The sequence below is a fragment of the Schistocerca serialis genome, chromosome 1 (assembly GCF_023864345.2).
Source record: "Schistocerca serialis cubense isolate TAMUIC-IGC-003099 chromosome 1, iqSchSeri2.2, whole genome shotgun sequence".
NCBI classification, from domain to species: Eukaryota; Metazoa; Arthropoda; class Insecta; order Orthoptera; family Acrididae; genus Schistocerca; species Schistocerca serialis.
In genome coordinates, this window is record NC_064638.1 from 1,019,314,155 (window position 1) to 1,019,329,130 (window position 14,976).

General features: G+C 44.5%; 1 pseudogene; it reads left to right on the forward strand.

Annotated features, from left to right (window-relative positions):
- Nucleotides 1-1,140: 1,140 nt before the first annotated feature.
- LOC126425086 (5S ribosomal RNA) lies at nt 1,141-1,258 on the forward strand (annotated as a pseudogene).
- The last annotated feature ends 13,718 nt before the right edge of the window (nt 1,259-14,976 follow it).

Consider the following 14,976-nt stretch of genomic DNA (forward strand, 5'->3'; position numbering starts at 1 on the left):
AATGAGTTCCGATTTCTGTAGATAAGAGCTGAAGGTGGGTTACATATGTGGCGTAGCTGTCAGCAACGCACTGTGCAAGCTGGAAGTAACATCACGTACCTTACAGTTCACATGAACTTCTGAGTTGTGGTCTTTTTTTCTTGCTTGTGTTGACATCTTGCCGTTTGAGGCGTCACCGAGTCTGAGGTGACGTCACAGGGCACCACTCTTTTGCACCATTACAGAGGAAGGTTGTAGGCATCTTTGAACTAAATTTCAAACTTATGCCTATGAATCGAAGACAATTATCAGTCTTGAAAAAGTGATTCTTTAAATTTATCATGCAGTATATTTATACTTTGTCATTAATTAAGATTTCACAAGTTTGTTTTTATGGTAATAAACGAATTAGTCAAAAGTTGCGTCTGATTTTTACTTCATTAGTGAATAATTCTCTTATCACATGCAATAAATTCAATAGTAAAATGGTGTAAAATGAGCAGACTACCTCGGCACGCTCCTTGGCCAACTCACATTCCCACGTAGCGCCACCTACCCATAGTCCCCGTCCATGTCCTCCACGCTTGCTGATTTCAAAAAAATGGTTCAAATGGCTCTGAGCACTATGGGACTCAACTGCTGTGGTCATAAGTCCCCTAGAACTTAGAACTAATTAAACCTAACTAACCTAAGGACATCACACACATCCATGCCCGAGGCAGGATTCGAACCTGCAACCGTAGCAGCCCCGCGGTTCCGGACTGCGCGCCTAGAACCACTAGACCACCGCGGCCGGCTTGCTGATTTCAGATTCCGCTGGAGTTCGAATGTAAATGTGCACCTTCACTGAAGGTTGTGAATTCATTGCCCATTGAGGGGAATCGATTACATGGATGTTTGATAACTTCGTTTTTCTAGGTGATAATTGACACTTTGTGATGATCCCCTATACAATGTGAAAAGTTCTCGGCTTGTGACAGAGATGACTTTTATACTGCCCTTCGTAGCCACACTTAAGTCGAAATCTGAAAGCAAGGTCATCAATGAAATACAACAGTTAGTACTGAAAGCATGTTTACCGTGAGCACAAGCGTACAACCAGAACAGAACTGACTCCTGTATGGAGAGTGCAACTATTTGTACAAAATTCAAATCTTCCGAGCCAACGGCCTTGCTGCAGTGGTAACACCGGTTCCCGTCAGATCACCGAAGTTAAGCGCTGTCGGGCTGGGCTAGCACTTGGATGGGTGACCATCCGGTCTGCCGAGCGCTGTTGGCAAGCGGGGTGCACTCAGCCCTTGTGAGGCAAACTGGGGAGCTACTTGATTGAGAAGTAGCGGCTCTGATCTCATAAACTGACATACGGCCGGGAGAGCGGTGTGCTGTCCACATGCTCCTCGATATCCGCATCCAGGGACGCCTATGGGCCGGGGATGACACGGCGGGCGGTCGGTACTGTTGGGCCTTCATGGCTTGTTCGGGAGGAGGAAATATTCCGAGATGCAGGTATTTATGCAGACATACAATATTCCAGAATATACAAACATAAGATATTTCAAGAACCTTCCAGAAGTGATAAGCTAAATAACAAATAATATCTGGAGATCGTATTTGAACTGGTAATCCACAGCATGCCAGCCTTTGATGTTGACCTCTGCAACACATTGCATCCTCCAGATCTCACGGGATTCTTCCCTGTACTGAAGAAACAGCAACTCTCTGATTTAGAAATTCTTATTGGGGCCGACTACAGCAGCCTTGATCTAGATCTATTATGGCAGTACTGACAGATCTTCACGTTCTGATCGTGATGTCACATCCTCTTCACAATGACAAGTATCAAAGGTAATCTTTCCCACTGAAGCTTCACTACTGTCGAGCAGGTCTCCAGTTTCCTTGAACCTCCCATCGTCAATCTGCGCTTCTGACCTGTAGTACAGCTTCATACAGAGTACATTGACTATGTCTCCGCATTTTTGTCCTCCCGATAAAGGCGTCCAATCCCCGACTTCATATATGATGTTCAAAAAGGAACTGAGTGAGGTGTCGCAGTGGTTAGCATGTTGGACTCGCATTCGGGAGGATGACGGTTGAAATCTGTGTCCTGCTATCCAGATTTAGGTTTTCCATGATTTCCCTGAATTGCAACAGGCAAATGCCATAAGGTTTCTTTGAAAAAGGATGCTGATTTCCTTCCCCATCATCAAAACAGTCCAAGCTTGCGCTCCGTTTCTAACGACCCTGATGTCGATTGACATTAAACACTAATCTTCTTCCTTCCTTCCTTCCTTCCTTCTTCCAAAAAGCAATGACGATACTATACGGTCCAAAGTAGCACTTTATTAGCTTTTCAGATAGTCCCACGTTCTGAGCGGGTGTAAAAATCCGTACCAATTATCCTGGGCTGTATCTCACAGGCCAGGACTGGGCTCTATTGCCCTCTTAACCTTTCTCCTGAACGTGCGGGGTACATAAGCGAGCAAACGTCCTTGCCTCTTCAGCCCTGGTGATGAGGTGTTTCAACTCGTCATCATGAATGTCGCCCAGTTGAAACTAGAACAGTGTATCCGTTGTAGCTTCGGCCCCACAGACATGGAACAGAAATAATGGTGTGAATTCTGCAGTATCTTGCTTCCCTGTGTTGTGTACGAATTTCATGACAGGGAGTGTTGTATCCCAATCTCGCTATTCGACATTGATGTAAATCAAACATCAACATACATCAAGGGCACGTCTGCCAATGTGATATTAAAGTGTTCTGTGGGCCAATCATCTGTGGACGGTAGGCAACAATCATCCTGCGGTTGATATCGCAATGTGAAATTACCTCTGCTTCTAAACTCGACTGAAAATGTTTCCACGACCAGAGAACATAACACATGGGGCTCTTTGCTTCAAAACGATATCTTCTACAAGGAACTTCGCAATTGCCGGAGCTTTGGCAGTCAGAATAGCTTTGGAGACAGTACCCCAGGTGAGGTAGTCAGTGAGAACTATCAATTAACAGTTCAGGAACCTTCCCTGGATTTGATTCCAGTTCAGCTGCAGATAGTATTTGTACGAAATACCCCGGAGGTAACTGTGTCATGTGGTTCCATCATTTGAATTCCTTATACTGGCTCACATAGTGTCTAATAGAAGAGTATGTGTCATAGCCAGTGATACATTTATCTGATTCTGTGTAGAGTTTTCACAAATCAAAGGTGACCAGGTACAAATGTCGTGGAAATACTTTAGGGTAACTGGCCACCGATGAGCTGGACTGACAAGCATATTGAACCACATAATGTTCTGTTTGTTAGTTGCAATTCTTCTTTCGTCAGTTCCTCCTTCCTCGAAGCTTCAGCGATGCTGGATTTTCCCTCTGTTCAGCAGCAATGGTATTTAATGCAGCGATGACTGAAATTACACCACTCTGCTGTGTTCTCCCAAAAGATTCACTGAAAACAGTTGATTCCCTTGTGTCTACACCCACTTTCGTATACCTCTGTGATGTCATACCATTGACCTTTCAGTGCTCATCCTGTCAGTCGACCCAAAGTATCGTTTGGGCTAGTCAGCCAGCATAGAAAATGGTGGCCCATCAAAATGGTGAACGGTGGCTGGAACTTGTCGATGTCCCAAACAACTGCAAGATACAATTTCCTGGTTGTCGAGTAGCTCATCTCGGATTTTGGGAGTACTCTGGAAGCATAAGCTATTACCTTTCGAGCATCTTCATGTACTTACACTAGAAATGCACCTACTCCAAAACTGCTAGCAACAGTGTAAAGGTATTTTTTGATATTTTCATCGCACAATGCTAAGACTGAAGAAAATGTTAGCGCCTCCTTATGGACAAGGGGAGATCTGTCTTTCACATCACTTAGTGATGTTGCCCCATACCACTTCGTCAGGGAAGTTTTAGAGATTTTCTGAGTTAATTTGTCAGGGTCTGATTTTGTGGTGAGTAAGCCATGCTGCTTTCAAATACAATTGGGATAAAACATTTGGGTTGGGATTTTGGTTTGTCCTTTTGTTTCATAATATAGGTAATCCCTGCAGTAATTAAATTCTCCTGTCCAGGGACTTACGTAGCTAAATTCTGCATTTGTCAGTTTTATTGATTTTAACTTAGAATTTGCAAGGACAACTTAATTTCACTATCCATCAACGTTAAGATTTTTCCAATGTGCTCTACAGAATTTTTTGAGCAGAAAAAATGGCCACAAGCTAGGTTTGATGGCAACCGCTTGCAACTCCTAGGAATTATTAGGATTTTCTGTGAGGCGATGAACTTATTTTCTAGTGACTCTCTTTTCCACTTGTAGTGAGCGTTTGAGTTTTAGTGCGTTGACAGGAGCACCTGTGTCCTATCTCTCTGATGACGCGATTCTTTGCTGAGAGAACTATGTGAAGAGAGATTGTCAGCCCCCCACTCCAAGGAACTACACTACTGGCCATTAAAATTGCTACACCACGAAGATGACGTGCTACAGACGCGAAATTTAACCGACAGGAAGAAGATGCTGTGATATGCAAATGCTTAGGTTTTCAGAGCATTCACACAAGGTTGGACGCCGGTGGTGACACCTACGACGTGCTGACATGAGTAAAGTTGCAACCGATTTCTCATACACAAACAGCAGTTGACCGGCGTTGCCTGGTGAAACGTTGTTGTGATGCCTCGTGTAAGGGGGAGAAATGCGTACCATCACGTTTCCGACTTTGATAAAGGTCGGATTGTAGCCTATCGCGATTGCGGTTTATCGTATCGCGACATTGATGCTCGCGTTCGTCGAGATCCAATGACTGTTAGCAGAAGAATATGGAATCGGTTAGTTCAGGAGGGTAATACGGAACGCCGTGCTGGATCCCAACGGCCTCGTATCACTAGCAGTCGAGATGACAGGCATCTTATCTGCATGGCTGTAACTGATCGTGCAGCCACGTCTCGATCCCTGAGTCAACAGATGGGGACGTTTGCAAGACAACAACCGTCTGCACTAACAGTTCGACGACGTTTGCAGTATCATGGTCTATCAGCTCGGAGACCATGGCTGCGGTTACCCTTGAAGGTGCATCACAGACAGGAGCGCCTGCGATGGTGTACTCAACGACGAACCTGGAGGCACGAATGGCAAAACGTCATTTTTTCCGATGAATCTAGGTTCTGTTTACAACATCATGATGGTCGCTTCCGTGTTTGGCGACATCGCGGTGAACGCATATTGGAAGCGTGTATTCGTCATCCCCATAGTGGCGTATCACCCGGCGTGATGGTACGGGGTGCTGCCATTGGTTACACGTCTCGGTCACCTCTTGTTCGTATTGACGGCACTTTGAACAGTGGACGTTGTATTTCAGATGTGTTACGACCCGTGGCACTACCCTTCATTCGATCCCTGCGGAACCCTACATTTCAGCAGGATAATTCATGACCGCATGTTGCAGGTCTTGTACGAGCCTTCCGGGATACAGAAAATGTTCGCTGCTGCTCTGGCCAGCACGTTCTCCAGATCTCTGACCAATTGAAAACGACTGGTCAATGGTGGCCGAGCAACTGGCTCGCCACAATACGCCAGTCAGTAGTCTTGATGAACTGTGGTAACGTGTTGAATCTGCATGGGCAGCTGTACCTGTACACGCTATCCAGGCTTGTTTGACTCAATGCCCAGGCGTATCAAGGCCGTTATTAAGGCCAAAGGTGGTTGTTCTGGGTACTGATTTCTCAGGATCTATGCACCCAAATTGCTTGAAAATGTAATCACATGTCAGTTCGAGTATAATATATTTATCCAATGAATAGCTGTTTATCATCTGCGTTTCTTCTTGGTGTAGCAATTTTAATGGCCAGTTGTGTATTTACTAAGACGACTTTGTTATGTTTAAGAATTGCTAAGATCGAGGATAATAAATGTTCTTTTTCATAGAATGTAGTTCGTTAGTCTTTTTCGCGACTCACATTCCACCATTCTCTTCTACCTGCCGTGATTATTGACAATTGCTGTCCTGTTTGAAAAATATGTTTTTAAATGATTAATGGATTTCACTCCCTGATCAGCCATGCTGAAGTCGCTTAGTCAGTGCAGTATCGCACTCAGTACCTGTGTTATTCGTAAATACGAAGCAATGTTCCTTCGGACATGCAAGCATCTCCAAAGAAATATGCACTGCTGCGACTGCAACCATTATGAAATAAATGAAACGTGTTTGCAGTTGCGAATATGGACAACCATCAGCTGTGTAATTGAATGACGATGATGAACATTTATGGCGGACCAAGACTCGAACCTGGATTTCCCGCTTATGGCGAGTGGGCGCCTTTCCATTAGGCTATCTGAACCTGTTTCACGGCCAAACCCAAAATTCCATACGTCGTCAATCAAGTGCCTACAGCCTGCACTTGTATTTATTCGCCAACACAGGGCAAGCGATTTCCTATTAGAATATCTTTCCTGTATGGAAATCTTCACAATGAACGTACGAGTGGAGGTTTTAGACGCATGGTTAACGACATGTGGAAACTTGGGTCTGGCCATGAAATGTGTTCGGATAACATAGTGGTAAGACGACCATGTGGGTTCAAGTCTCGGTCTGGCACAAATTTCTATTATACAACTGATGGTTGTTTTACTTAGATTCCGTTGCGCTTTACTGATGAAACATTGTACCAAATTCCTTTAAAGTCACTAAATGACTTCAGACGACACTGCACTCAGTGGAACTTGCAAACAGAGAGGAATTGACACCTCATGGTAAAAAAGTGGGTTCATAACGTCCAAGGTATACGGCGGAAAATGTACCCCGTATTTTAATAAAATCCGAATTCAGTATAAGACAATAGTCAGACGATAGATAGCATCAATGCGTAAAGTAAATATGATAAAAAGAACAATGGGCATCTTCTACCGTTGACTGGACGTACTTCCTTTTTGTGACTTCCAGCATAATTACATTCGAATGACTGAACATAGTCTTTTCTTTAGCTGACGTTGATAAGCATCAGCAGAAAGCAGGCGTTGACAGATGTGAAAATTACCGAACTATCAGTTTAATAAGTCACAGCTGCAAAATACTAACGCGAATTCTTTACAGACGAATGGAAAAACTAGTAGAAGCCAACCTCGGGGAAGATCAGTTTGGATTCCGTAGAAACACTGGAACACGTGAGGCAATACTGACCTTACGACTTATCTTAGAAGAAAGATTAAGGAAAGGCAAACCTACGTTTCTAGCATTTGTAGACTTAGAGAAAGCTTTTGACAATGTTGACTGGAATACTCTCTTTCAAATTCTAAAGGTAAAATACAAGGAACAAAAGACTATTTGCAATTTGTACAGAAACCAGATTGCAGTTATAAGAGTCGAGGGACACGAAAGGGAAGCAGTGGTTGGGAAGGGAGTAAGACAGGGTTGTAGCCTCTCCCCGATGTCGTTCAATCTGTATATTGAGCAAGCAGTAAAGGAAACAAAAGAAAAATTCGGAGTAGGTATTAAAATCCATGGAGAAGAAATAAAAACTTTGAGGTTCGCCGATGACATTGTAATTCTGTCAGAGACAGCAAAGGACTTGGAAGAGCGGTTGAATGGAATGGGCAGTGTCTTGAAAGGAGGGTATAAAATGAACATCAACAAAAGCAAAACGAGGACAATGGAATGTAGTCGAATTAAGTCGGGTGATGCTGAGGGAATTAGATTAGGAAATGAGACACTTAAAGTAGTAAAGGAGTTTTGCTATTTGGGGAGCAAAATAACTGATGATGGTCGAAGTAGAGAGGATATAAAATGTAGACTGGCAATGGCAAGGAAAGCGTTTCTGAAGAAGAGAAATTTGTTAACATCGGATATAGATTTAAGTGTCAGGAAGTCGTTTCTGAAAGTATTTGTATGGAGTGTAGCCATGTATGGAAGTGAAATATGGACGATAAGTAGTTTGGACAAGAAGATAATAGAAGCGTTCGAAATGTGGTGTTACAGAAGAATGCTGAAGATTAGATGGGTAGATCACATAACTAATGAGGAAGTATTGAATAGGATTGGGGAGAAGAGATGTTTGTGGCACAACTTGACCAGAAGACGGGATCCGTTGGTAGGACATGTTCTGAGGCATCAGGGGATCACCAGTTTAGTATTGGAGGGCAGCGTGGAGGGTAAAAATCGTAGAGGGAGACCAAGAGATGAATACACTAAGCAGATTCAGAAGGATGTAGATTGCAGTAGGTACTGGGAGATGAAGAAACTTGCACAGGATAGAGTAGCATGGAGAGCTGCATCAGACCAGTCTCAGGACTGAAGACCACAACAACAACAACAGATAAGCATACGACATTACAGAAAACGAGGCCCTTGAGTCGACTAGTACCCAACAGTTTGGCCAACGATGATACGACAGTGAGTTTTCGTGGCACTGTGGTTACTGTTGTCCACGGAGTATTTTCGTCTGTGGCAGCCTCACCTGTGCTGAAGGTCTCCTCACTTAGTTTCCTTGGTATACGGAGATGGTATCTGTTCTTTCAGACATGTGCGAAAGAACAGATACCATCAGTGACCATGCAGCTCTCTAGAATGAAATGATAATTAAATCAAGACCCTAAACTGTCGACAGGCGTTGTTGTACGTCAACGGTGACAGTTGAAAGTGTGTGCCCCGACCGGGGCTCGAACACGTGATCTCCTGCCTACATGGCAGACACACTGTCCATCTGAGCCACCGAGGGCACAGAGGATAGTGCGACTTCAGGGATTTATCCCATACACGCTCCCCGTGAGACCCACATTTCCAACTTAATGTCCACACACTACATTCATAGTGCCCATGCCCACTACACTCATTACTCGCGGCAGACAATCTGACCGAGTCCTCCCGTAAGAGTTCGGGCAATGCGTGTGCATCCGCACAGAAGAAGAAGGTCAATGGCCGGTTAGTCTTAATTATATATGGAGATGGTGCCCTCGGTGGCTCAGATGGACGGAGCGTCTGCCATGTAAGCAGGAGATCCCGGTTCGCGTCCCGGTCGGGGCACACATTTTCAACTGTCCCTGTTGATGTATGTCAACGCTTGTCGACAGCTTAGGGTCTTGATTTAATTATCATTTCATAGCCTTCTTGAAGTCGGTGGCTAGGTGCGCGGCTAATACCTCCATACGGCGACAGGGAACGGCTACGGCGTGTGGGGAGCTACCTAGTTCAGGGTACGCCGATTGGCTTTCTCCCACGTGTCGACTAAAATCGCCTACAGTTGACTGGCTTGAACAGGACCGTTGCGGCATGGTAGCCGTGGCAGACTCGCCTTCTTTCTCTGTGCGTAACGTTTCCAGGGCGTCCACAGAGGAAATACACCAGCGTGTTGTCCTCTGTCCCCCAAATATTTGTTATGCTATGGGGCGTTATACACCGAGGTAACAAAAGTCATGGAATACCTCCTGACATTGTGTCGGACATCTTTCTGGCCGGCGTAACGCATAAATTCGACATGCCATGGACTCAACAAGTCGTTGGAAGTCCCCTGGAGAAATACTGAGCTATGCTGCCTCTGTAGCCGTCCACAACTGCGGAAGTGTTGCCGGCGCAGGATTCTGTGTACAAACTGGTCTCTCGACTTTACCCAAAAACGTTCGATGGGATTAATGTCGGGCGATTTGGGTGGCCAAATCATTCGCTCGAATTGTCCAGATTGTTCTTCAAACCAATCACGAACAATTGTGGCCCAATGAAGTGTCCGGAAACATGAAGTCCAAGAATGGCTAGAAATGGTCTCCAAGTAGCGGAACATAACCATTTCTAGTCAATAATCGGTTCAGTTGGGCCAGAAGATCCAGCGCATACCATGTAAAAACAGCCCATATCATTATGGGGACCCACCACAAGCTTGCACAGTGCCTCACAGACAATTTGAGTCCACGGCTTCATGGGGCTTGTGCCATTCTCGAACCCCGCCATCAGCGCCTACCAACTGAAATCGGAACTCATCTGACCAGGCCACCGTTGTGGCCGAGCGGTTCCAGGCGCTTCAGTCCGGAACCGCGCTGCTGCTACGGTAGCAGGTTCGAATCCTGCCTCGGGCATGGATGTGTGTGATTTCCTTAGGTTAGTTAGGTTTAAGTAGTTCTAAGTTCTGGCGGACAGATGACCTCAGATGTGAAGTCCCATAGTGCTCAGAGCAATTTGAACCATTTGAACAGGCCAGGGTTTTCAGTTGTCTAGGATCGAACCGATATGGTTACGAGCCCAGCAGAGATACTGAAGGCGATGTCATGCTGTTAGGAAAGACATTCACGTCGGTTGTCTACCACCATAGCCCATTAAAGCCAGATTTCGCCACACTGTCCTAACGGATACGTTCGTCGTGCGTCACACATTGATTTCCGCGTTTTTTTCTCCTCCACGCAGTGTTACTTGTCTGTTAGCACTGACAACTCTATGCAAACGCCTTTGCTCTTGGTCGTTAAGTGGAGGCCGTCGGTCACTGTGGTATTCCCGGCACACTCTTGACACTGCGGATCTCGGAATACCGAATTTCCTAACGATTTACGAAATGGAATGTCCCATGCGTCTAGCTCCAACTACCAGTCCGCGTTGAGCGTCTGTTAATTCCTGTCCTGCGACCATAATCACGTCGGAATCTTTTCCACATGACTCACCTGAGTACAAATGGCAGCTCGGCCAACGCACTTGTCTTTTATATCTTGTGCATGCGATATACCGCCATTTGAATACGTGTATATCGCTGTCCAATGATTTTTGTCACCTCGTGTAGTTGACGTAGGAGTTGGTTGTACGTGCAGGTGCTGGATTGTCGTTTGATGCCTGCTGTATAAGTCCGAGTTGGTCAAGTCCATTCTTCCTGATGCGTTCTGCTGGTGGTGGAGGTTGGTGCTAAGCTCGATACACCTCTGCTCCAAAATTCTCTGTTACCTGTTGAGGTATCGGGTCGACATTCATGGCTGCTATCTCTTGCTTAGTCGGTCCGACGGTTTCACCTGCCACAAAATGCCGCTATCTCTTCTCTTGCAACCTGGCTTATGAGAAAGTCGAAGACATGGTGGTCTTCCACAACCACATTCGGGAGTCGGTTATATCTCTTTCACCCTATTCTCTTCTGTTGAGTTTCCTCGATGCGCTGTCGTCACTAAATATATTGATCAGCTCTTGTGACATACTTTACCAGAAGAGTTTGGTACATGTCTTATGTGACTCCTTTCATCCCGTTTGACATTTTGCGAGCTTCTGTCGTATTTGGATTTACAGTGAGGCATAGAGCCAAAAGATATTTTATGTGACTCCCTACATGACGTTGGCCACTGTTCTTCATTTGTCTTTCCGCTTGGAACACCCCCGTTATATCCTTTATTGGGTTTTGTGTGATTTACCGAAGCCGCCAAACAGTTAACTATTATGAATATATGACCGTGTGCTTAATGGATGGAAAGCCATCGGTTTTTCTGCTGTGGTTTCGGGGGTATTTCAATAGAGTGCGGTTGTTCTGAGAAGAAATAGTTAATGATTGAAAGTTTTTCTATTATTAAATACCACGAAGGTCGCGATATACAAACTGATATGTATTTTCTATTAATACACAAATTCTGAGGCAGTTGCTACCTTCGCTTTAGACGTTTAATTACGGTTATATCTTTTATTGGTTGGTGATTTTAAGTACTTCTTCACACGGAATGATCATGGTTAACATTCACAACAATCCTCACTGCAATCCATGGTTGTTGCAGGCTGACGCGGTTGACGCGAATCACGTTATTCGGCCCTTGTCACTTTTGGTTTTATATCGCTCGCGAATCGGTATTGATGAGGGTCAACTCCACTACGATAAGGGGACGCGCTCATTTGTCACACCTGTGAATTTATAATTTACCCCTCACTCAGCACGTCCGTTATTGACACAGTACTCAGCTTGACCGCCATTTTTTAAATTTTTGTCAATCTTCCCAGTACTGCTTTCACTCGACACTGATCTCACTGCCTTCTGCAGCGCTCGACAATCGACTCCTGTCTGCTATCGACCTGGGTGTCGGATACTAACATCTATGTTTGTGGGATCAGGGATCCCTTACACGCTAAGCGGACTTATTGCTGACTGTCTCCAAACGTTTTCGTCAGTTCGGCCTGAAATTTGTCCCACTTACTGAGCTACTTTCCGATTTTCTCAAATCACTGTGTGGCTATATCATCCAAGGAAAAGAACGCATTTGCCAACCACATAGTGTCATCCCACCTACTCTATTTGGCGATTCGGTTGAATCCTTCCCATCATTTCATCAAGTCCTGACCAGCATCTCCGGAGAACACTGATGGGGACCTGCTGTGCATCTGACTTACTGCTGGATTGGAACCATTGATCTTCCGAATATACGGACTGCTTGTGTTTCGGTTCCTTTCAACGTAGGCGACGCCTTTTACGTTGCCGAACTGGAGCCACGGTGATGCAGACGTTTTGGAGAACCTGTTATCTCCACCAAACAGTGTGTTGTAACCACCCTCAAGTACGATAGGCATTGCCTGGGTATTCATTTTGCCAATTTCCTGTTAGAAATGAAACCTTATTGCAGTAGATTCGGTGTGAGATGATCACGGGCAGATTCTGTATGCTGGGCGCAGCTGCTTCGCGTGTCTACAACGCGATTTTGTAAATGCCTCTATGGCAACGCCTTTTCATAGCCTATAGACAGCTATTGTTTTCGCCTAAAGCCATCTGCACTTTGCAATTGAAAAACGTCAAAAGCGCTGCTACGTGTCAGAGATTGTCTTATTTTGATTCTACTGTAGGAATGTCTTAGTAGTAAAGAACAAATGTATTAAAACTTCATGCATGATGCGGCATTTTTTCACACATATCAGTATTTATGACGTTACATGTCTTTAAATCCCACCCTCCCCCTCAAAAACCATGGACCTTGCCGTTGGTGGGGAGGGTTGCGTGCCTCAGCGATACAGATAGCCGTACCGTAGGTGCAACCACAACGGAGGGGTATCTGTTGAGAGGCCAGACAAACGCGTGGTTCCTGAAGAGGGGCAGCAGCCTTTTCAGTAGTTTCAGGGGCAACAGTCTGGATGATTGACTGATCTGGCCTTGTAACACTAACCAAAACGGCCTGCGAACGGCTGAAAGCAAGGGGAAACTACAGCCGTAATTTTTCCCGAGGGCATGCAGCTTTACTGTATGGTTAAATGATGATGGCGTCCTCTTGGGTAAAATATTCCGGAGATAAAATATTCCCCCATTCGGATCTCCGGGCGGGGACTACTCAGGAGGACATCGTCATCAGGAGAAAGAAAACAGGCATTCTACAGATCGGAGCGTGGAATGTCAGATCCCTTAATCGGGCAGGTACGTTAGAAAATTTAAAAAGGGAAATGGATAGGTTAAAGTTAGATATAGTGGGAATTAGTGAAGTTCGGTGGCAGGAGGAATAAGACTTCCGGTCAGGTGAATACAGGGTTATAAATACAAAATCAAATAGGGGTAATGCAGGAGTGGGTTTAATAATGAATAAAAAATAGAAGTGCGTGTAAGCTACTACAAACAGCATAGTGAACGCATTATTGTGGCCAAGATAGGCACGAAGCCTACGCCTACTACAGTAGCACAAGTTTATATGCCAACTAGCTCTGCAGATGACGAAGAAATTGAAGAAATGTATGATGAAATAAAAGAAATTATTCAGGCAGAGAAGGGAGACGAAAACTTAAGAGTCATTGGTGACTGGAATTCGGTATTAGGAAAAGGGAGAGAAGGAAACGTAGTAGGTGAATATGGATTGGGGCTAAGAAATGAAAGAGGAAGCCGTCTGGTAGAATTTTGCACAGAGCACAACATAATCATAGCTAACACTTGGTTCAAGAATCATGAAAGAAGGTTGTATACATGGAAGAACCCTGGAGATACTAAAAGGTTTCAGATAGATTATACAATGGTTAGACAGAGATTTAGGTACCAGATTTTAAATTGTAAGACATTTCCAGAGGCATATGTGGACTCTGACCACAATCTATTGGTTATGAACTGTAGATTAAAACTGAAGAAACTGCAAAAAGGTGGGAATTTAGGGGATGGGACCCGGATAAACTGACTAAACCAGAGTTTGTACAGAGTTTCAGAGAGAGCATAAGGGAACAATTGACAGGAATGGGGGAAAGAAATACAGTAGAAGAAGAATGGGTAGCTTTGAGGGATAAAGTAGTGAAGGCAGCAGAGGATGAAGTAGGTAAAAAGACGAGGGCTAGTAGAAATCCTTGGGTAACAGAAGAAGTATTGAATTTAATTGATGGAAAGAGAAATGTTTCTGAGATGTAAATGAATTCTTCCGATTGAGTTCCTTGCAAAGGACAGTTCAATAAATCGTGAATACTATCTGAGTCCTACTGATTAACTAGATTAAAAAATACCTGGAAGGAGGCCTGATTTCGAATAGAAGTTGACATGGGAGACTTGAGGGATTTTCAGTGCGAATGGAAGGAACATTCACAGCGTCCACCAAGTTTGGAACCCTCTGAGCTTCACCTAGCCTCGCATCTAAAGAAGTTTTTGTTATTGCTAAAACAAGATTTGATTCCATGGACGGGCCTAAAGCATGTGTGTGTGAATACTTTGTAGATCTACCAGAGACGGATTTCAAGGTCAGAATCAGCCGACTGGAAATTTTTTAGAGAAAGTACTTTGATCTAAAAGGAGACTGAGTTGAAAAATAAGCGCCTGTTTCCACCTAAAATACCCAATATTTCACTGGCAGAAGAGAACTTTGCACCTTGTCCTTTGTCCTTGTAACCTCACAGTGTAGTGTTCCCATTTTTTCTGGTGACTGCTCCCTCTCAATGGGGGATTTATCGTCCCATTTGTGACGTAACCCAAAAATACTTCCATTGTTCGTACTAAATGCAATGCAGCCTTGTAGGTGAATCGTGTGTTAAGGGATTGTCTGTTTCTTGTTTCTGTAATTGCAGTGCCTGCTTGCCATGAGCAAACCATTGCAATGAATTGCGTTTGAGGAGGATACCAAAGTAAAT